At 40.5% G+C, this 24,420-nt stretch overlaps 1 long non-coding RNA gene across 1 annotated transcript in view; it reads right to left on the reverse strand.

The window, feature by feature from the left end:
* Window positions 1–23,831, reverse strand: part of LOC110480914 (uncharacterized) — a 43,514-nt gene extending 19,683 nt beyond the window's left edge. Inside the window, exon 1 of the long non-coding RNA XR_002467173.2 lies at window positions 23,729–23,831. This is a non-coding gene — a long non-coding RNA (uncharacterized LOC110480914). The remainder of the gene's footprint in view (window positions 1–23,728) is intronic.
* Window positions 23,832–24,420: the final 589 nt, after the last annotated feature.

Here is a 24,420-nt window from a genome sequence, read left to right on the forward strand (position 1 = left end):
GCTGGTTACCAAAGTACCTTGGCAAATGTGCTTCTTGGTGCTCTTGTTAGTGCAAGACTACTTTGGATATTTCTGACATCTTCCTTCAGATTTGTCAACATCATTTGTTTGATGCATTAAAAAAATCACAATCACCTAAAGCATCTGGGATAAAAATTATGTTCATCTCATCTCTTTGGTGATTCTGTCATACATCTTTCTATAGTTGAATATGAAATGATTTGGCTTTATTTAAGTTTTATTAGCCTCTAGATACAGGGACATGATATATTAAAACAGTAGTCATAAAACAGTGTCAAAAGATTAATGAGATCTTGTTGATGATGTGTTTCTTCTCATTTCATGATCAAGACTAGAGCACTTCAGTCATGCACTCTAACAGCTGTTGTTCATATTTATAGCAAGAGGTTTTCACAGAGCTGAAACTTTTAGGAGTTTAGGAGGTGGCAGGCCTATTCAGCTTCACTGATATGTCATTAAATGCAAATGTCTACATTAGTACAGCTTTAAAGTTCAAAATTCAAACATATAATTCATGAAAACTGAAAGCTAAAGTTCCCACACTTGTGTTAAATCAATCGTACTGCTCAGATTATGCACATTCAATTGTACATTGAATTGCAGAAACCAGGCAGTTGAATTAATATCTGCACACTCTAGCCAACTTCAGCAGAGAGCCTTAGCAGCTGAATTAACCAGCCCCAACTCTTTGCAAAGTGAGCCTGGACTGGAAAAGGGAAGAGACACAGGGACTAAGGATGCAGAGATGTGTGAGACAGTTCACATCTGACTTTGGCGTGCTACCTACTCTGAAAACTCAAATAAATGTTCCTAATACATTTCTCCATGTCTTTGCCGAAAGGTTTTGTCCTCCCTTCTGCTTAGACACAAAGCAGTTCAGACAAACAAACATACAAGTTTGTAGCAACACAATGCCTGAGAGATGCGTTTTGAGACAGGAATTTTATTTCTTTGGTCTTGAGCCGGCAACCTGAGCCTGTCTAAGCATTTCAATACATGACCTGTACTAAGGCCTGAGGGCACTGGCCATGCTCCTTGAATCTAAAGGACAAACTGACTTCTGCTGCTAATTTAAATCACAACAGAAAGCAGCTAAAAAGTTAGGGAGGGTATTATCATCATAAGGAGTCATGCTATTTTGATTACCCCACTTTTATCCCACCCTTTCACATGTATTTATTATTATTATTGCTGCTTTTTTTGTCCTCCAGTCCTGTAGCTTACTCCAAAATTCACACTTATATTTTGTAGGACTTATATCTAGAACAGAAATTGACACTTTTGGTGGGAAGACTAATAAAGCTTCAGTCAACTGTCAAACAGAAGCCTCAGTCTTTTGCTTAAATACTGTGCTAAAGTCATGTAGGCTTTTGATTTGTACCAAGGATTTACTAGTGGGTGTATTACACACCACACACACTCACCCTTCCCCACCCACTTACAGCTTCAAAGAATTGAGTATTCTTTGAAAGGTTATTCACAAAACATTTAGTACTTGCAGGACTTGAGCTGCATAGGATAAGGAGAAAAAAGGAAAAGAAAAACAACAACCCAACCAAAACCAACAAAAAACCAAACCAGACAAACCTGTAGTGTAATATTACCCAAGAGATGGTGATGTCAGCCTGTTAAGCTTTTTGCACAATTTTATAAGTGAACATTTTTGTTCTTGTAAAACTGAGTGAATTGTTTTCTGGATTGCTTATGACCCATTCATTTTTTTCTAAAGCCAGCATTTCACTTTCTGGGTCTGATTTCTGATTATTCAGGTTTTGCTTTAAGCTGCATAAACCCAAGTACCATTCTGGTTTGATAAATTCCTATTTTGCTTCATTTCACTGGAATGGAGCCTTTCTGCAAAAGTATTTTACATTATGGAACATTAAACAAACATAAAAGTGATAATTGATTCACACATTATCAAAATGAAATATCAATTTTTTTATATACCAAGTGTATAAAAGCTCTAAGTTTTGCTTTGCAAAGTATTTATTTTTAAGTAAAAACCCTCCCCCCAAATTCAAAATGCTATAAATTCCTGCAGAAAAGACATGTAGCAACTCTATGTTTTTCAACTGACTGATTTACAATAGATTAAAACAGTGAATTGTGTGAATAAGGCTGTTAGTTGACAATTTAAATTTAAATGTAATATATTTAACTTGCAATTTTCTACTGAAGTTTAGGAATTTTCTATTTGGTTACCCAAGCAGATTTAAGTATGCTACACTACTACTATCAAAACTGTGAGAAATTTTGCACTTTCACATGCATTTTCCAAAGCAAATATCTGGGCATTTGCCCCAGGACTGGGATAATACACTCTGTAATTACGATGAGGACAGTTTCCAGTCCTGGGTGTCCAGGGGGAGCTGCAAGAGGTGTGGCACCCTCAGTGTTACTGGAGGCTGGTGAGGGCAGCGACCCGAAAAAAGGCCACAGTCCCATCACAAGATACTGGAGTGTTCACAAATGTCATAAAACCATAACCACAAGGAGGAGAAAATTATAAAGCAATTATAATGCCCTATGCAGCTTGAACTGTGCAGGATGTTGTGTTACCCTATCCCTGTCCCTTTCTTCTTCAAGCTGTAGGGAAGGACATGAGGGGAAGTCAAAGTCCTGAATTTTACAGAGTAGTGCACTCCTTCCTTCCTCCAGTTCAAGCCCCAAAGATTTTCAGAGTCAGAAAAACAGGTAAATCAAACCTCTTAAAAGAAATAACATGTTTGTTGGGTGGCCATCCTATACAACATGTTTATATGTGATACCCCAGCAAGAAGAGGCTGAGATTGTTACAGAGAACGGCAAAAACAAACAAACAAAAAAAAAACCAACCAAAAAAACCTAACCAACCAACTAAATAAAAAAACCCCACCAAGACAAACCCAGAGCTCGGGATTTGAAAAATACTTGAAAGCTTTCTGCCTGAAGGCATGAATCTGTGCCTAATTTATGAGGAAATTTTTCCTAGGTACAAATTATCCTCTAACACTTTTACTCTGCATTTTCTTCTACTGTCATCATTTGCATCCTATTCTGGATGCCCCATGGGCATACAGGACCAGCAAATCTAAAATGGTAGATTACAGCATTATTTCTGCTAAAATCCTTTCCTTTGTTAGTTTCCTAAATAATCTGTTTATCTGTGTCTTGGTGCATCCAAAATGGCAATTTTCACACACAGGTTCCTGTATATTACTGTCTCATGAAGGCCCATACAACCTCAGTGTTCTCAGTGCTGTATAAAAATAGCAGCCTCATACAGATGTGGGGTATACATTTCAGGTGGTCACTTTTTGAAGACAGACAATGAATGTTGAATGAGGAATAAACAAACACTTGACCAAAGAAGCACACTGAGGACTTCATAAAAATAAGGACAGTAAAAGCCCCTAAGCTCCTCCAGGAGGTATTTATAGACAATTTAGGCAGGAACGCTCTTCTGGTTTGCATTCAAGTTTAACAGCAGCATTCCATAAATAGGCTATACAGACAAAAGGAAAGCATAGCTGAAGCCTAAAGATAGAAAGCTGTTCTTTCAGAGTTGCAGATTTTTTATCATTAGCTCAGTTACAGTAAACCTTATTTGGGTGACTTGCAGTGGCAGAGAGTTGACAAAGGCAGACTCCTTGATGTTCACTGTCTTCAGAGCACTCATATAGGTAAAACACTTTAATTCTCTACTTTCTGCCTTGTTTATTGGATTCTTTTTAAACTAGATGCTGTTCAAGATAAAATTACTTCTTTTGCTAGGAAATGTCATAAAAAAAAGTGCCCCACATTAAGACACAAATCACACAAGCTCAACAGGGCACATCCTCCCTTCAGTTCTAGCAGCATTAATGTGGCATAGAAGAGTTAATTCAATTAACTTCATCTTTGCAAAGGAAAGAACATGTGTTGGCCCAGATACCCACAGAACCTCTGTGGAGTAATGTCAATGCTCTCATCAAGGCAGGTTACAATGATAATTATATTGTGGTGGGTTGACCTTGGGTGGCTGCCAGGTGTCCACCAAGCTGCTCTATCACTCAGCTTCCTCAGTTAGACAGAGGGGACAAGCTACAACAAAAATCTTGTGGGTTAAGGACAGGGAGAGCACTTGGCAATCACTGTCATGGGCACAACAGATTCTGGCAAAAATAATTTCTCCAAGCTCACTGATGAGCTCTGCTTTGGCCAGCACTGGGGCCTTCTTGGAGGTTATCTGGAATTTTCCAACATGAAGACAGCTCCTGATATCTTTTCACAGAAACCACTCCTGCAGCTCCCCTGCCACCAAAATCTTGCCATGTAAATCCAGCAGGTCCCAGTTGAAAAATATCTCCAGTTCTTTTGTCAGAAATAATAATCTAAATTTCTTATGTTCCCTGGCTAAATGGCTCGTATGTTTACTGGAGAGAATAGGGGGACTCAGGCATTGAGTTGTGCTTTTTCCAGAAGATGTCCTGGACTCGGGCTGTTTAAGTGTCAGGCAGGGCCTGGATAGCAGCAAATTGAACTGTCAGATGGGTCTGCTTCTGGTGGTAGTTCTCTGGTGTGTGAAGGACTTGGAGGTGAGTCCTTAATCTTCTACAAGCAGTCCAGTGTGACCTTAGCAGGCCTTAGTTGCCCATCTGGAATACAGGATGCATAACACTTCTCTGCTTGATGATGGTGCACTGAGAATTGTTGCATTAAAGGTCAGGCACGTGACACTAAGGTAAAAGAAAACCTAACTACAGAAGACTGAAAATGCTAAAGGTAAGAAAGAGTTTGTCTGTACCGTATTTCCTCACTAATGCAAGAGTTAGAGCAAGATTTGATCAAAGATCTGTTCTAGAAGATAGTACATAGCAATGATGATAATTTGTGTCACAGAGGTGACACAGCAGATGGTGACATGAGACAAAAAGGTGTTATTATGTTGCCGATTTTTCTTCAGATTCATCCTCTTTTAAAAAAGCTTTATCTGTGCATATATCAGAGTGTTAGAAAAAAAATATGAACAAATGCATTTAACCAAATATTATCAAATAGTGAATAGAACATAGGATAACCATATGCATGTTTTATTAGATTGCCAGCTGCAAAGCAGCCTTTGTTAAAAGGTCAATAAAATGCCTCCCACCTGGGAATCCTATATGCACACTGAAACCAGTGTACCTTTGTACAAAAATCTGTGCTGAAAAACACATTAAAATCTGAGACGTGAGTCAAAGTGCCTAAACTTTACTCCCTGATATTCCTTAGAGCACATAGGTCCATTTCTCTCTATCATAATCTATAGAGCTGTAAAACATCTGCAGTGCATGTCTCTCACAAGAAAGGTTGAGACTCCAAGTCAAATAGCCATGGACTTTTGGGGAAAGACACTTTGTTCCTACCAGAATACATTTTCTTCTAGAGCTCTCCTAATTAAGGGCTTCTTACTTTTTTTTCCTGAAGGTGAAAGCCTGCCTTTCTTTGAGTCAATAGGAGTTTTGCCATGAATTTTAGCAATACCAGGATTGTGGCTTCCATGTACCTGCATTATTATTCTTTGCTGCTCTTTCAGACCACTGAGCACAAAACTTGGTATCATAAGCTTCAGAAATGGAAATAAAATTTAAAAACCCAACACATACTGTAACCAATCATACAGATCAGCCACTGGCCCTCAGATGGGACTGAGAATCTGAGGGGAAAACCAGATGCAAGTATCAGCAGCTGCCCCTGAGCTGCCCTTACTTAGGTGGGCTGGAGGAAGGCTGAGCTGCAAACATCCTGACTCTTACCCACAGCTGCCTTCAATCCTGATACTCCCCCTTCTTCTGCAGTCTTGATCTAATTAAACTGTCATCACACTGTTAAAGTAATGCTTCCTGGGCATTTTATGGAGCTTGGATGAAGTGGAAAAGGGGAAAATGAAGGATTCATTGAGTCCATGACACAGGGAATCAACACAAGGCGTGTTGGTATCTAATCCCACCATAAAGTTAAAATAGATTTAGAATGAGATAAGGGAGGGAGGGGGAAAAAAAAGGAATGCTTTTGATGATGAATTAATTACCTGACCTGTTTTCATAAGGGGTCATGGTCAAGCTTGAAATCATGACTTTGAATGTTTTTGTGCTTAACAAGGAAGAATTGTATCAGCTCACAGAAAGAGGAGCTGTGAGCTTTGGTCCCTGCAGTGCTGCAGATGCTGTTTACCTTGTGGGGCACCAGGACTGAGAGGTTTTCCCTTGGACAGACAAATGCACAGAGGAGCCATGGCAGTGCTCGCTTCCCAGGCTCTCCTGTACCTCTGCAACTATGAAGGATACACACTAAGACAACTTGCTTCCATGATTAGAGAAGGAATCCAAAAGGAAACTGAGATTTTACATCTTTTCCCCTTGACTGCATTGCTTCCCCCCTGCTACCTGTAATTTCCTTATTTTTTGTGTGCAAACACCTGAGTCAGCCAAAACCTAAACTAAATTATTTTCTTTTTTCCTACCCCAGTGGCTTCTTTTACATTTTCAGGGTTTTTGTTTTCTTGTTTGTTTGTTTTGTAGTTTCTTCTATGTGTGTGTGGGTGGTGGTTTTTTGGATATTGTTTTTTGGTTTGGGGTTTTTTGAGATTTTAAGTTGTTTTCAATGCTTAGTATGTAGGTTCCAAGAGCCAGTTCTCAGCACTTGGAAACTCCACATCTTTTATTTTCAGTTGTGGCCTCCAGTTAATTTCAGCACACTACACATATTTGTACTATGTGTTAGTATGGTATGAAGGACCCAGCAAAGGGCAAAAAAACAAGGCTTGAAACTGCATTTTCATAAAGCTGTTTTCAGGATCCCCGGGGTTTTCTAATTGTGCAGGTAACAAATACCTGCCATTACTCTCCATGCAATAGTGTTTATTTCTGCTAAAGGCCCAACATCTCCTTAAGGTAGTGTGGAGCCTGATGGTGCCTAATTAGGCCTCTAGCTTGCGTTCTGCATGCATCAAAACTCCCTGTTGCAAAACTGGCTTTCCTTTGCTGCATCTATGATACCAGACACAACTGGAACCCCATGGCAGCAAAACACGTGCTGTGCAGGAGAAATGGCCAGCTCCTGTGAATGATAAGGATAGGGCTCCACTGTGCATGTAATGTGATGTGCCCTGAATAATTCCTTGTGCACATGCCATGGATGAAGAGAGGCTTCTGAAGGATCATCACACATCTTCAGACCCTGGGTTGAGCTAATGGCTGCTGCTCTGATTACTGTAATGATATTGGGGTTTTTTTACCTCTCAGAGTGTTATTAAAAACTGTTTATTTTCTAGGTGGTAGCTCCATGGAAGTTCTAAACATGCAAGACATCATAGCTGAAGGAGGCAAGGGTGCTCACACAGGTGTCTCACCCAATATCACACTTGCGACAACGCAGGCTCGAAATGGCTGCAAATAAAAGCACCGGGAGAGAAGGAAAGTGGAAAAGCAGACCCACTCCCATTCATGGGAACAAAGGTATTTTCTGCCAGATACCTTTATAAGAGCTGAAGAGATCCCTTGAGGATCAAACAGAATACATCCTTAGGGAATTCTAAATGCACTCGTGTACTCGCTTTCAGCGCTGGTGCAGTGGTGGCGGCTGAGCCGTCACAATAAGCTACCCGTTGTTAGCCTGCACTCAATCATCAGAGCCACCTGAGGTGCCTGTGTGTAGCCTTTTAGTTCTCACTGCTGTGATGTCTTGTTACTTAAAGGAAAGCCACTGAAGGGAATATGACTGCCAGAAGAATAGCGCACTCTTGCCTCTATTCCAATTACCATAGCGCACACAAAAAAAATAACATTGTATTAAGAAAAGCAAGAATTAAAAACCTAATGACATGAAGAACAAGCTGGAACATATCCAACAGGACTTTTCTCTGTCAGAAGATAAGGCTTAGCTAAAATCAGAATACACTCTGGAAACGTGTCAATCCTGATAACATTTTTCTCAGAGGCCAGTTAACTCTCCAATAATTGTTGGAATTGAAATAGCATGGATTTTTTTTCTATGCTCTGTTCCTATTGATTTTGAAACTTGATTCAGCCTGTTTAACTTGTTTTATAAGCATGCCTCTCATATTAAATGCTCCTGGATTACTGCTGTTGGACACAAATACAAACATAGCCTAGCTTCCCTATATGCCCTTCCATTAACTATATTCAATCCACTGCTTTGCACCTTGTATATGTATTTAGGCTGAAATAAAACAAATTAGTAACAAACAGATCACTCTGAAATCGGAGAGGAACAAATCAGAACAGAGACTGCTCCCTGGAAACTGATCCGAAGATATCTTAACCTAATGGTAAGTTTAAAACTTTTGTTCTATATTTGTTTTGGGTGTGATTTTTAATTGCACCTTTCCTCTTTTTCTGTCACTCATAGAAAAAGGGGCTATTTGAAAAACTGAAAAAAATATTCCTTCCTTGCTGCTTCAAATAAATGAAAGTCTAAACTTTTGGCATGAATGTTCTTTATGGTAATTTAAAAAAAACCTTAAAGCCATTAAAATGATGAAGATACAAAAAATATTTGGCTCATTGAATGTCTTTGAATAAGATGTGGTATAGTTTTTCAGTTCACTGTGACATGCAAATTTTATGGAGAAGTATGGTCTTTATTTAGCCAAAAGTCTCAAAAAAGAAAAAAAAAAAAAAAAAAAAAAAAAAAAAAAAAAAAGTAATGTTGAAGTTAGATGTTTACCTAAATACAAGACCACTAATGTTTTTGGTATTACTGTAACAGGAGGGGATTTGTGATGATGTGGCCAGATTGCTCTACAGGAAAATCTGATCCTATCTTTAATGTTCCTATTTAGTAAACACATCAAGTAACATTCTGAATGTGCATCTAATGGCTTTTATAACCTTTTACAAACTAATTAGAAAATAAGCACTACCTGGAATTAGACAGTCATAACTGAGCTGGGGAAATGCAGGTATGCACTAGCTCTAACCAGAAAATAGATGCGTTGTCTTCCAACACTGAGATTTTTCCTTCTGTTGCACTTTGCGCTTGTCTATTTTAGCTTAAGCAGCCAGCTACCAGCACCAATCCCAGCTCGAGTGAGAAAACCCAACCTCCAAAAAGAAAAGTTTCCAGTTTCCAAGCCACAATGGGGCCTTGGTACAGCACATCCCTGGGCCAGTTCACAGGACTGAATACAAGATAGTGGAAATGGTCCTGAGCAGCAGAACACTCAAGAAGCCTTACACACTGCTTGCTATTGAGGGAAAATTGGATGCCGTCCATGGGAATCACCCACAAATTTTTCAAAGGGTAATTATTACTAAATCCTATTCATATTAATGATTATATTAATAAATGCATATTATTAATTGCTCACACTAATTGCCTGATAATTAATCGAAATAATAGATGTGAATTGTTCTATATTATTTAAATAAATAATAGAATAGAATTTAAAGCAGCAAGTATGGAGAAAATATTTTAAAAGCCAGGACACTAGCAGCTGATGCTCTGTCTGGCTTCATTGGCAGGACCTGGCTATCCAAAGGCCGTTTTCTCCCTGGGGATGGCTTGTGCATGGCTCAGTGGCACAGTGACCCACCGGTGGGGCTGGGGAGAAGCACTTAAGGATTGCCTGTGCAGGGGAAGTATTTCTGCGAGCCTCTGCAAGCGTGGTGTCCACAGTGCTCCCTTTGCTCCCTCTACTGGACTATGCCTTTGAGCGCCTAGAAATATCAGAGTCCAAGCTTGGCCTCACTGCCAAGACTGAAAGCACCCGTTAAAACACCTTCCTGTAAATTTGGAAGTTTGCCAAAACATTTTAGGTAAGGAGAGAGAAGATTGCCTGCTACCAGCAGACACAGGGTAAAAGAAAGGGCCCCCAGGAACAGCTGCTGCTCAGATTCTGTTTCCACGGCTCTGGGGGTAGTTTTAAGCATTTCTGCTATCCTCATTAGCAGGAGTATGCAAAATACTGCCTACTCTTTCTTTGTAGGGGATGTAATAGAATTTAGGCAGGAAAACTACCTGGGAAACTTGGAAAAAAGGGTTGTACGGGGAAGTGGAGAGGGGTCCCTCTCTTCCCTATCAAATTCCTCCCAAGCTATAGCTGACAAGAGGACTCAGAAATATGCTTTTGAAAAGCACAGCTGTAACCTGCCTGGTAATGTTAGGGACAAGAGTAAGATGATAAAGGTGATCTACCTTAAAAGTGAATGTAAGTGTAAGATAGTAGACAGGGAGCCACTTTAACTCTTTCCAGGTTGTTATGATATAAACAGTGCTACTTTGAATAAAAATAATGTTTTAAGTTGTTTCATAATCTGGTGTATAATTAATCTTTGCAGCATCCCTGTTAGACAGGAAGCTGTCACCACTACAGGTCTACAAAAGAGAAAACTGAGGCAGGAATATTGAGAAGCTGGTGCTGTGATTTGTGATTTCAGACATCCTCATCTGCTGTGACCTTTCAATAAAACCAGGTGATGGCTCATTGTGTCTCTATTTATGAGGGCTGCAGTGTTTTCCAAAGTGCTAAGACCACATGGTAGTGACTGCCCTTTGTCCAACAGTTTAGAACATGGCATTATTACAGAGACTCATTGCCCTTTAAAACAAGACAGCTAAGAGGTGGCACTAAAACAATGCCAACAGTTTTCAGTGGAAGTCAGTGTCTCACAGCCTCCCTGTAACCCATGTCCCTGCTCAAGCACTGCAGCCCATCTGTCCCCTCAGCCACATTGTTAATGGGAGATGTACTGTGCCTGGGAAAACCAGGACACACTAAGGACAAACTGACATTTCCAATTCAGAATTTCCTCTCTGATCTTTAAGATGTCTTTGGTGCCCTGGTAATTTTGAAATTAGACAGGGATTATCACAAATACTTTCCTCATTTTCCAATCTAATTTAATCACAAATATTGCAGTGTTTTATTTTTGGTCTGGAAGTGGTGGTATATACAAAACTTAAACTGAGTGGTTTTTGAGTCAAAAGCTTGTCCTCACAAATAGTTTCTGTGGGACAGTAGACCAGAAGACTCACAGTAATCTGTGTATTCAAATCTCACTTTCAGAGGAAGAGACACAAGAGAACCATGGGCTCACTGGGGGCCACTGGGACTTCTATAAGAGCCAGTTCTGGCCCTGCAGCTGTGCCCCTGCACACCCACCCTGCTTTCTTTATAAAGTCAGAGTCAGTCCCAGATCCTACTTTAATAATTATAGACAGAAGATACACAAAGGATATTATTGTCTCTACTACAACCACAGAGGAGACTCAGCTGATGCAATCCAAACCACTGCCTAAAGTGAAATGGGCACACTGAAGAGGAGAACCGGTGTAGGGGCAGGAGGGTGGGTAGAAATAGGAACAGCAAAAAAATTCTTTGAGTCTTGACAGCAAAATGAGAGTATCACTGAGGTGGGAGGGGCAGAGATGGCTGAGAGGTGCAAGGGGACGGAGAGAGGTGTGTTCTCCTGGAGCACCCCACCCAGGCACCCATTCCCCATCCCGCTGTAGAGCACAGCCACTGCCCCTCCCAGAGCCACCAACAGATTTGTCCCTCATCACTTCATGGCTGTGTCTAGTCTGTCTGTCAGGTTTTGTAGTCTTGCTGCAGGCTCAGCTTCAAAAGAAGGACCCAGTCCTAAGGTGTCCCAGAAGGGGAGTGGGAAGCAGATACCCACTCTCCCTTGAGTCCTCAGGGGTACAGGGATGCTTCCTCTAAAAGCCTCTCCCTGCAACTGATGATGATATAGAACTGTGCTCCTTCATTGCTCTTCTCCCATTTAACTGAACTTCCCTAATCTCACCACACAAGGGAAAAAAAAAGTAATCTCTTTAATCATTGTGATGGTTGTGGCACAGTGTGATTATAAGGCAGGATATGGATGTCACAGATATTGTAGGAGACTTACATATATCTTGTGGACAAGATGACACCAATAAAATTTATAAGCATGAAAATCCTGTCTCTGAAAGCCTCACTCTCACCTTCCAATAATTCAGTGGAACTCCAGGCTGTGTGTGTAGTAGCGATTATGGAGTAAAGGCTTTGTACCACAGGAGTGGATGTAGACAGAAGCTGTACAGACATTTAAACGTGCCTGGACAATCTCCTTGAGAGATCCAGTTTGAGATTTACTTAATTTACAAGAAACTGGAGACAGCCCATGGTAGTGATTTACAAGATTTCTAGAAGATTGATAAAGCTACAGTATTCTGGGCTATTGAATACAACAGCAGTTTTTGTCCCAGACAGAGGATTACAAGTAGGTTAATGATTTAAGCATTTCAGTATTTTATTCTTTTTATGCACATAATTAAATGAGGAAATAAAAGACAAATACAAAGTGATCTTAAAAATAAAGAAACAATATGAAAGGGAAAGGAAATTATAGAGAAAGAAATTATACAGCAAAAAATAATGGCTAGAACAAAGTGATTCCCATACACAGATAAATTATCTGGTGTATTTCATCTCTTTGTACTTGCAGACTGTCTGAGTAGATCATGACTTCTTCAGAGCTAATAACACTTAGAGCTCCACTAATGAATTACTGATCATTTTCTAAGCTTCATAACTTGACCTCTTTTTTTTTTTTTTTTTTTCTCTGTGTATGGAAAGTATTTGCTCTTTCAACTGTAACCAAAGAGAGCCCCCAAACTCACTGCCACACAGTTTTCTGTATCCTGTAAGCATCTGCTGTAATGTCTGTGGGCATGAAGTTGCCAAAGCCTTGTTTAATGCTTCTGCATCTGCAAGTGAGAGCCCTCTGGCTTTGGTGCCCAAGCAAACACAAGTTGTAATGGGGGTTTTCACATATCCAGGTTGGTTTTGGTGGCTCCCTGCTGTGCTGCGTCGTGTGGCGTCAGCTCATCCCCAAATCACCTTTACTAAGACATTTCCAATGAGACCAGTTACCTCCTTCCACAGGCCCAGTAGAAAATTAAAATTCTGTCACCTGTCAGATTTGCTTAAGAGCTGCCAGAAAGGTCCAGAAATTTTGGAGAGAAAGAGAACACAGATGAACTGCGTGACTGCCTAGCCTTTCTTTCTACAGGAAAGTATAATCATAAAGACATTATCAAATTATCATTAGCATTAACCACTTGCAAAGGAATACTTAAAATGAAGGGGCTGAAACACAGGCATTGCATGAAAATGTTGTCTTCTATCTGGCATAATAATCAAATAAAACTTCCCATAACTTCAGTGGAAGTGAGTTGGCAAGGCAGGCTGAGCATGTCCCTTGGTACAGCACAAGATGCAATTACAATATGAAGTAAAACTGGTAGAGATGAAAACCAAATATTTTCCTCACCCCAGTATTAACTTGAGTACAAAAAGCTGTGGTATATTTCTGTTCTCCAGATACAATAATTTAAGAAACTACTGCAAAACATTGTCAAAAAGACATTTTTTTCCCCAGCTGATCTACTACAATGTTGTAGAACTCTTATTTGGTGCCTTTCTACAAAGCCATGTGGATTTGTTTTCAGTGATTTATCTCTGTTACCTAAGAAGACAGTGCTTTAGCTCCCACTATCATAACAGTCTTGAGCTGTCTTTTTGCCTAATTGGCCACTGATCTTGTAAGCATTCTTGCTGCCTATCGTGCTCTGAACTCAATTGATTTCAGTACAGCTTTGCTAGGGTACAGAAGCATGGGTTAATAGCCCCAGCTGCAGGATTAGAGTTTATAGGGCTCTCATATGGAGGCAGTTGAAAAACACCAATTATTTTTCATAGGAAATCTTTTCATCTTAAAAAATGCCATTGAAAACAGCCTTTTTTGTTACCAATGAAAAATGAAACTGAAAACAGAAAAGACTGACCAAAGCAATAAAAAAGTGCATTTTCCCCTATCCTGTTTTTCTGTAAGATTTGTTTCCAAAAAACAGGGAAACAAGAACGATGCCTTTCCCATGAAAGCCCATTTCACACAGAAAGTCTTGTTTTGAGTGAAAAGTTACCAGATAGCTTCTCTAAATAAGGCCACAGGACAGCTGTAGGGCACAAAGGATCTGGACCAGAGTCACATTCAGCAGTGCAACCAGTAATCCCTTTAGCTCTGCTCTTACTAAACCACACTGCAGTGCAACAACTATGGAAAGCCCTTGAGGAAAGCAATAGCTTCTAAAATACCTCTCTCATGTCATGTGAGTCTTTTTTTGGCAGCCTCTCATTAAGACCTGCCCAGGCCCTTTCTTGCTTGGGTTGCAGGTTTGGGAGAGATCATAGTCAATACTTGCTGCAATTTGATTGGAAGACTATCAGGCTCAAAGTAATTCTTTCAGTGACACTCTCGAACCTTTGAGATCAAAGGTGCTGACTGAAGTTGGTTTTCACATCGAGATTACAGCATTATTTGATTTCATAGCAGTGTAGTCCCCCGAGAAGACATGAGTTGATTATGCAGTTGTTCCATGAGTGCCTCAAATCTCCCAGGGAGAGATGAATTCCATAAAACCAATTTTAAAGAAAGGGCAATTGACCCTAGTGGCATTTTTTTTTTTTTGGTGGTGGTGTGTTGTTGTTGTTGTTGTTTTTTTTTTTTTTTTTTAGGAAAACTGCAAGTCCTATTAAGATGCTGTGCAAATAATTGAGCCTGACAGCTTGTGGCTTCAATAAGCTCTCTGCTGGGGGTGGGGGGAAATCTAGAAACCAGCTGAGGGCAGGACTGTGCATCACAGATCCCACACTCTCATTTGAAAGGTACACTGCTAAAACAGAGGCAGCTTATGAGACTCCAGGGAGCATTCCACATAATTTTGCTGCAAGTCTACAGACAAGTTCATGCCTCTTCATACAGTGTGGGAAAGAGGTGCAAGTTTATGAATGGAGACAGCAAAGAGTGGGACTTGGAGCTGGTTAATAACCACATCACAGCTTAGAAAGCCATGTACAGACACTGCTAGGTCAAGTTAAAGACCAGTATAGCATACAGTCTAGCAATTAGGGCTTCCAACTGCTGTATAGCAAAAATTACTGATACATACTTCCTACTGTAATATTTTCCTCACCAGAAGAATGAAAATAACATTTCCCCAACTTATTGTTGTGCCATCCTGTGGGCACAACTTTCTCTGCAGAAAAAGGTGGGTAAGATAGAAAGAACATCTAGCCTACCCTAGAACTTGTTTATGAGTCTATAGACCTCCTCTCAGGCAGGCAGTCATGGAAAAATACTTTACATTAGCAGAGGCATTGCTGTTTAGAAATCTTTATTCTATGTTCTATTTCTAAATTGCATTTAGAAATCTTTGTTTAAAAGGGAGTATGCAATAAATTTCTGCATTATTTCTGGAATTGCTTTGATCATATATTGTTTTCAGAACATGAAGACAGACAAGTGGCCTGGTGGAGTAAAATGGCACAAACAACTTCTTGAAGTTAAAAAAGGCACAGTAAAATACCTAAGGAGGAAAAAAAGTACCAAATGCATTGGTCTTTGTTCAAGGATTAAATATTGCATAACTATTCACAGTAAATGATGTTTAATGAAGAAGGAAGAAACTTTAAATTTTTCTTAGATGCTGGGTCTAAAACTGACCCATCAGCAGAGACTTCATGGCAGAATCCCAGGTCAGCTGGGCTGTGTATGCAAAGAAACGACCTCAACTTTCCTATTCCAGCTCATAAACAGGAAAGAGATCTGTTTTCTCAAAGGATGGCCACCAAAATGCTTCTTTCCCTAAGCAACACATGAGAGACCTAACACCTGAATATCAGTAGAGATGCTAACTGAATGCTCCTCAGCCCATCCACATATCCAGCATCTCAGGCTTTTGTAGAAATAATTACAAAATGTGAATTTGTGAATCACACAAATCACACATCATACTATCTTTAAATTCCTTTTGAGAAACAAATACTTTGAAAGAAAGGAAGTGAAGCCTCTGAAGGAGTATAAAAAGCATCAGGTGCTTTTCCACTTTAATGTGCTAAAAGCTTATCAAGTCTCTTTTTCAAAGAACAAGATCACTTGGAAATTCTGGTCAGCAAGCTATTAAAACCAAAAGGAGCCCAGTGATGGAGGTGACATCACTCTCAGGTACAGGCAGCCAATATTCAGCTGGACTCAGACCTTCATTGTACCATCCAGTTCTGCAGAATTAACTGTGCACATAAAAGCCAGAAAATAACTATTTTTTTTCCCCTCAAAGACAAAATTCAAAACAGATTTGAACTTTTTCTTTGGTAGCAGCTGCCAGCCGGAGAATCCTGTATGTGAGACCTGAGGCAGGAGAAAATAGCAGGCAGACAGTATCTTTGGAAAACAAGAGAGCAATGAAGCAGCAGAAGAAATAGAAATAAAGTATTTTCTGACAGTATATTGCTGAAAAGCCTGTCTTTTGTACATAGCATTGGAAAATTTAAGAAATTACTTAAACTGGGTAAGCCTACAGACATGTGAAATCACCACTAAAGACACTGTCCCCACCATGTCATTAAAGGAAAGATGTGGTCTCCAACAAGCATCTTGTCTAAAGCAGCACTGGCTGCACAACAGTTTGAAGAAGGCACTAAGTGATGAGTCTGGGAGCACAGAGCTAAAACATAGTTGCATTTACAACAGGCTCACAAACTGCTCTTTTCACAGCCAAAAGGGGTTATTTTTGGTCAATTTATTTGTTTTCAAAAACAATTGAGTCCTCTCCTGTTATTACACAGCATGTGGCATGTGAAACAATCATTAAGTAGAGTATGTAAAAATAAGCATTTTGAACAATACATGTATTTTATTAAGCCAAAAGTGGCACTCCGTCAATGTATTGATTTTAAGCCAACAATGGGCGGCACCAAAGCACTCAGGATGTGTCTTCAGAAGCAGCTTAACCAAAAGGAAGAAAGGTTTCTAGGGGTTATTTTACCTCTGCCCCACAACCTACCACTAATATTCACTGTCTCCAGTCTTCAGATGAGTTCCCTGTTTACTCTCCAGACACCAAGGCCTGCCTTTCTCCTCAAAATAATTCAAAACAGTGGGCACATTCTTTTCTTGGTTACTTTTTTTGTGGTGCTGTAGAGATCTGTTGGGGACAATATTAAGAAATTCTGATTTCCTTTCAGAAAAAAAAAGGACTGAATTTGAACTTGTCTGTTTTATTAAATCATACTCTGGTATCTCACCTCTCCCTAGTCTTGTTTCTCCCTGGCTGTCCACCTTCATGTGGCTTTTCCCTGGAGATGGTATTGTGGAACAAAAGCTCTGTATAGCTCACAACCTCAGAAATTTCTTCAGCCAAGTTTTGAGAAGGGCTGGTTTGGTGACATATACAGTGGAATGAAAATCACATATTACTGATGAGGATCTTTTTTTTACCTGGTGGCACCAGGAGATGTTTGCAGAGACTGACAGTGTCTGAATACTTATCTTTTACTGCAGGTATGCCTTGAAAAGTCTTGATTTTGTGTCAGCTTTGATTAAGCATGGCTTGTCTCTCTTACATGAGACTTTGTGACAGGTTTTCTGTCTTCCCAGCATGCTTGTGGTAGGTGTTCTCAAAAGTTGGTGGCTCTGATCATCTCTTCCTTTATTTTTACTGGTAATGTGGATGAAAACATCCCCCTTTTATTTTGTAAAGCACTAAGGAAAATGCTCATTTTCTGCTTAATGATTACAGGTAGAAACATCATATCCTGCAGCAAAGAAATCTCAACCCCTTGCTTCAACATGTTTTTTTGCTATATTTCTGTATCACTCTTTTCTCCTGTCCAGGAAAGAAAAATGCTCAGGACAAGATGTCCAATCAGTTCATTTGTACCAGTGCCCACAAAGTTAAAGTCATCAAAGCAATTTCCCAGAAAAGTGCTAACAATACAGAACAATGGGATCACGTTAGCAACAGTCACAATTCAGTAGTTTACTGTACATTCATGTTTTCATATCTGCCCTTCCCTTCAATAAAACTTTTGGAAAGAGCAGGAGTAGAAGAAGCAATAAAAGTTTAGCCAGACTTCAGTTTAGTAACAAAGAAAGTGTATCATTCTGATGAGCCTCTGTGACAATCTCAGCAAGAAGATGCAACCCTAAGTGGCATTTTGCCTGTCAGCTTGAGGGAAGGCAATGTTATCTTATCTCTTCAGTAGCAGCAGCTTTTCCAAGCTCCACAACACCAGAGCATGGTGGATTGAACAAATGTGCCCCTCTTGGACCCCATGCCTTCACTCTGGCTTGCCCAGACATCACGAGGGATGCTTGCATGGGTGACCTCGTGGCCGCCTACAAGGCTGCCAGGGTCTGCATGAGCTACAGATGTTCTGTGCTCAGGCACCCAGGAGGGCAATCCTTGCTGGAGCTGCACACACAGGGAGCAAGAGCATTGCTCCAGCAGCTGGTCAGCTCCAGATGGCACCCGTGTTTCTCCCCATTTTTTTGGCAGACACTTTCCCTGCTTTCCAGACTGGGAAGTACTGAGAGGATGGTAAGCAGCCCACCCTCTAAGAATTCAAATAGTTGCCAGAGCTGGTCCCCAGTGATGCCTTAGAGATGTGAATTGAGCAAGGATTCAAGACCAAGAAACCCAGCCCTTCCCTCCTATATTTCAGCTTCAGGTTTTTGCACAGTTTAAGGAGTAGGCATCAGCCCCCCACTCAAGAACAATCTGCATTGCTTCACTGACTGCACTGGAGCTCAGGTACAGACCCAGGATTTAGCCCTGACTTTCCCATCACTGTATGAGCTGATTCAGAATATTGACTTTAGTAGTTGAAGAACAGATTTATACATTTCTGTCTCCTCACTACAAATAAAAAGAGCAAACTGGTTTTGCACCCTGCAAAAACACAGCCTTCTCCTGCTGAAGCCAATTCACAGAAAACACTGCATCAAATACATTAAGGAGGCTGACAAAAACTATTTTGTACAGATGAAAGGTGGGTCTAGCAGTCTGTCTTTGATTTTTTGACTCAAAGCATGCATTTAAATTGAAAAAAAACCCCACATTTTCCTTTGAGCTTACACTTTAATATTTCCTGCCTTACAAAAAAAAAAATGAATGGAATTAATAAATGTGGCAATATGAGGAATTCAGATATTGATGCTTTTCTCTGCAAGAAATACAGACACATGACAAAGCACAAATAGAGGCACAAGTTAAACCTTGGAGAGGTGATACTAGCCTGCTTCCTGCTTCTGATAACTGGAATGCAGGAAGGAACTGCTCTGTTACACAGGTTGCATTTTTCAGGGACTTTTACCCTGGACTCTGGTTGCTTGCTTGGAATAGACTTGCCAGCATTTTGCATAACTTTGTAGTGGATATGGACTGATGACTTTCAGGACATGATGCAAAATGCAGTTGCTATTTCTGCAGGCTATTGGAGATCAGGAAAGATGGAGTGATGGCTGTTGTTGGATGTGATAAGACATCTCCTGTTTATCTTTCTGGCTACTTTTTTTCTGATTATGAAGATAGCAGAAAAATTGTTAATTTAATGTGCATCTGGAACAGCTAGAGGCAAGGGCTTTCCCCAGCAGTGTTAATACAGGTAACGAAATGAAAAATATCAGGACTATGATGCATCACACAAAAATAAAAACCATTTGATGTGCTGCAGGTCTGATAATTCAATCCAGACTTTCAACTTTACCTACAGACACCTTTGTTTAAGTCACCATTCCAGAAATTAAATGGGTGAGAGGACTGATAATTGACTTTAACTCTCTTCCTCCATGAGCTGCCTAGAGTGGCCTGGTAGCCAAATTGCTTGTAAGACTGTGTAGTTGTGAGAGCTGTCGCAGTCGGTTGCAAGACTTTAATTTAATCTCAGTTCTGGCCAGATAACTAATGGGAAGTGATCAACCAGTTAAAGATGTTTAATCATATGGAATACTTTGAAGTTATTTGTAGCTATGTGGCACTGGGCTTCCTACCCTGGCACTTAGCTCTCCAAATATGCTCATTATCCAAATCACCAGACTACAGCAGATGGATAAAACTGCCCAGTGCCCAGCAACGACTCTGAAAAGCAACCTAGTCAAAGCCATCTGCTTTTGATCATTTTGGTTAGGACTGGGTTACTTAAATTCTCTTGCTACATTGCCTGGTTTCAGAATTATGTGAGGTGGAATATATGAGTGGTTACACTTACTCCAAAATAAAACATTCTGCTCTAACCCTCAAAACAGCTCCAGGGGTGCAAGCAAGTGTACATGCATATACAAATACATTATATGAAACTGCTCTACAAGAGATCCATGGTCACCTGCCTCTTTCTCTTTCCACTGCTCCCATTTTGGTAGATATTTACCTGCTGAACATTACCTTGAGACTTACCTTCTGAAACAGAAGCACCTTCCCTCTGATATTGCTGTTCCAGTCCACATCCACCTTAAACAATGCAGCTACAGCAGTTCCTTAAAATATTACCCCCTACCTCCCTAAAAGATGGATAGAAGGCTTCTGGTGTTCAGAGAGACACTACTAATATTTTCTTGTATCACACAGCAAAAGCCCTACACCAAATCTGCACAATGGTGGACACAATTTTAAATAATCTCTCTGTGTTTTTACCTGCTGTCAGTCAGCTGTTCAGCAGCACAGAGATCTGCACCACGCTCAGAGGTGTTAGCTCTCCCCAGTAGAATTGTGGTGACTTGGCACCCTTTTCTACTTTCTCCAAATCAATTCTTCAGAAAACAAACAGATGATTCAATGAGAACACCAAACCACATCCTGAGACTATTTGACCTGGTAATTAGCAAGCAACTCTTTGAGGAGTGATGGAAATACTTGTTTTCAAGAGTAAGGGATAAACCTCCATTCTGGTTAGTGAACAAAAAGGAAGTTGACAAATAAGATGCTATTAAGAAAAGGTTAAGGTAAGGTCTTCCTATGGAGAATTGAACTAGGAGCAAGCTTGAGATTTGAACAAAAAGTGATGTGGGAAAAGAAAAAGTAATATACAGAGAAGATTTATTATAGTGTTATTTTAAATTCCTTCCACGCATGGAAAAATGTGGAGACTTCTTCCCAAGGATAAAAAGGCTATACCCAGGAACCATCAATGAAGAACAGAAAAATGCTTAAGGAGTTATAAGTGTATAAAAGCCAAGTCAAAAGGATTTAGCATGTGTGGTCCTTATGGATTTTAAAATACAAGATCACAGAAAACATGTCATTGCAACTTAGGGAATCTTATCTTCAAATGCCCTCCTTCCCCATCCACAAATTTCACAAAGTACATGCCTGCATTTTTGGCTAAACCCTTTAAAAACGTACAGCACAGCCTTTCCAAGTCCCACAGAAAAATTCCAAATGTTGTGCTGCAGCTGAATGCAGAGCTTCCATTTAACTCTGCATTGTGGACTCCTCCTCCCCCATAGGGAGTTTAATATATGGTTTCAATTCCAAACCAGCATCACTTTAGGGACACCTTCTGCCTTTATTAATGCAGCCCAAGAGATGATACCCCAATCTATTGAAAACAGCTTTAATAAAAAACAGAGTATTTTCAATAAAAAACTAAACAATTAATTGGACACTTTTAAAAACAGATATATTGTACCCTCATCATAGGGTGTTAGTGCCTTGATTTTGAAACTGATAAATAGGGTGTCCTTATATTCTTTAACCATCCTCCAGGGAAAGCAGTTTTTAAAGTGTAAAATTGCTCAGGCACAAATATTTATCACAGATTCAGTAAGATTTTATGTGCCTTGTAACTACAATATTACATGTTTTATGCTCCTTCAATCTTTGCTTTAGACTACATACAGTTTATTCAGTAGAGATAATTTCACAACCAGTGGAGATCTGTAAACAATATTTTGTTATAGCCCCATGAATACTAGCTGCCATTATTTCCCCTGTAGCTTCAGCGAATCTTTATTCTTCCTGAACACACATTGTTCATGTTCAAAAAATGCCTGATACAAAAGGCATAATTATCTTCATTTTATGGGATTTGTCATGTTTATACAGTTTTCAGTCCATTAGAGGCTAGCCACCATTATAATTTTTAAGTACCTGGCTAGTTCATATCATTCAGTAGGTGTTGCTTTGTAGAACAGAACATTTTGTCCTTTAAAAATATAGCACAGTGTCACAAAACCCAGCATAAAGATAGGCTCCATCCTGCCCCTTTGATATAAAGGCAGTTAATAGAGGTATTAAATATAGCAGCTTTATGTGTACAGCCAATTTACTCCATGCAAATCAGTGCAAATCACTCATTGTCTGGGAAGCATGGCTTGAGTACCTCTGTAGCTGTTGAAGTTAGGATTCCCAGATCCAGGCTCCAGTCCTGGCTGGAGCAGAGGAGTTTTACATTCACCCCAATGAGGCTGTGGCTGTCTGAAAAGAGAAGTGTGGCACTAAGCAACCACTACTGGACTACTCCTTTCTCTCTCTGTGTCAACATGAAGGAGGAGCTGGAAATGTCAATTTGACTGCAAAATGAAAGCAGTGCAGTCAGGGCAGTGGGGTAGGGGAATGAGACGTGCTGAAGTAGCCATCCTTCTGGCTGTTCAGCACAGGCTAACATGGACACATTCACCACCCCGACAGGGGAACTGCTACATCCCTTCCAGCACAGGTGGGTGGGGAAATGGTTGCCTGTATTGCTGCATGAGAGAAGGCTGATACTTGACATTGCCCAATTGCCATTTCTTCCATTCTTTTTCCTTGGAGTTTTATGCCTTTGTCAAAGCTGTATTTCTCCTTTTGGATCCTTGGACCTACTATCTCTTTCTTTCATCTTACATATCATTTAGCTCATGGACTTTATCATATCTTAATGACAATTAGTGAAATCAGGCAAGGTCACGCAGCTGCGCTGCTCCACATGGAGCCTTGGATAAGCCAGCTGAAACCTAGACCAAGGGTTGGAGAGGCTGCTTGTTTTACCCATGCAAACTCCATCAACATTATCTGTGCTCTGGCAATAGCTATGTTAGCTTCCAGCTTCTGCTCCCTTCCCCACTCTCATGGCTCCTGTGCTGCTTCAGCAGCCAGCTAGACAGAGCTCTCCCCTACTCTGGTTAGGAACAGAGGTATTTTCAGTTCAAACGACCTTTGTTTTATAACAAGGCAATAGCAAGTAGCATTTGCTTAGGTGAAGGTATCTTAACTGCCTCTGACAGGCTGTGCTGAGCAGATCATAAATAGCCTGCCACAGCCAAAGGCACCATCTCTGTCTGACAAAGAGGCAGGGCACAAGCCACGCCAAGGCTGGGGCAGGCGAGGTATTACCCTGCTGCTGATGGAAGCAAAGCAGGAGCATGGCCTTGATGAGTGTACAGAGCTTGCTACAGAGCTGCAGAGCATCCCTGCTCTGGTAGTGCACATGGCAGCTTCAGGGTCCTGCTCCCAGCCTCATAGCAAGAGATTTTTCCTTAATGTGTGCTTGACTTTCTAAGGAGCAAGTGTGGCTTTGGAACAGTGGTCAGCATGTCTGGGTAGCAGGGTGCCCTGACACAGCAATCTGCAACTTGTTTAAACATCCTACAGAGACATTCTGCATTATTATTGAAAAATATGGCATATTCAGGGTATTTCTAAAATAATTTGGAGACATTAATTCCCTTGCAAAGCATCCATTAACTGCAGGCTATTATAATAAATAAGTGGCATAATTATCAGACTAATTGTCCAAAAAGCTAAAACAGTAATTTTAATGACTATTTCTGCTGCTGTCTTAACCATCCTGCTCTGTCTGAAAGCCCAACAGCATCACAGCTCCTTGGCAGAGGCGACCCCCACAGTTCCTTTTACTTTGGGGCTTTTTCCCCAGGCCTACCTTCTCAGCACACCTTTCCCCTTTGCACATGTCTGTCCTACGTGCTGCAGCAGCGCTTGTCCACCGTCAATAATGCAGCAGCTGCAGCCAGTGCATTTTTTCCTTTGACCTTCTGCTGTTTCCCACATGTCACAGTCTGTTCTCCCTGGCTCTGCCTTCCTCAGCAGAGGGAAGAGGAGGCATTTCAAGCCAAAGAAAACTCATGGTGTGGCTGTCCTGTAATCTGAGATGGGTAGAAATAACAAGCAATATTTCTCACCCTATTTTTATGGCTGTAGTCACCAGGCACTTCAGTTGCTATCTTGGGGTATGCTACTCAAAGAAGCGGTATTGAATGACTCAGGGGATAATGATTTTGTATTGCCAAGTGATCCAGCACTATGACAAACAAAGCACTTCCATCTTCTGTGGTATTCGATTATCAGCTTCTTCCAAGTGTGCCCAGCAGGGCCATATTAACTTGTAAAGAAAAGATGGTAAGATTTTCAAATTTACAGGGAGTTGGACAACCCAGTGGCTGGGAAAAGGAACAGAGGGAAACAAAATGTAGAAGTGTCCTGGTGAAAGACTTGGCAACATGCCATAGCCACAGGAAAGTAGAGGAGACGGGGAAGAGGAACAGGTTTTAAATTGAAAGGGTCACAAAGCTACAGATATCCTGGATTTTTCATAAGATGTTGTCACTTGGTAAA

Source organism: Lonchura striata, chromosome 4 (genome assembly GCF_046129695.1).
Source record: "Lonchura striata isolate bLonStr1 chromosome 4, bLonStr1.mat, whole genome shotgun sequence".
Lineage (NCBI taxonomy): Eukaryota > Metazoa > Chordata > Aves > Passeriformes > Estrildidae > Lonchura > Lonchura striata.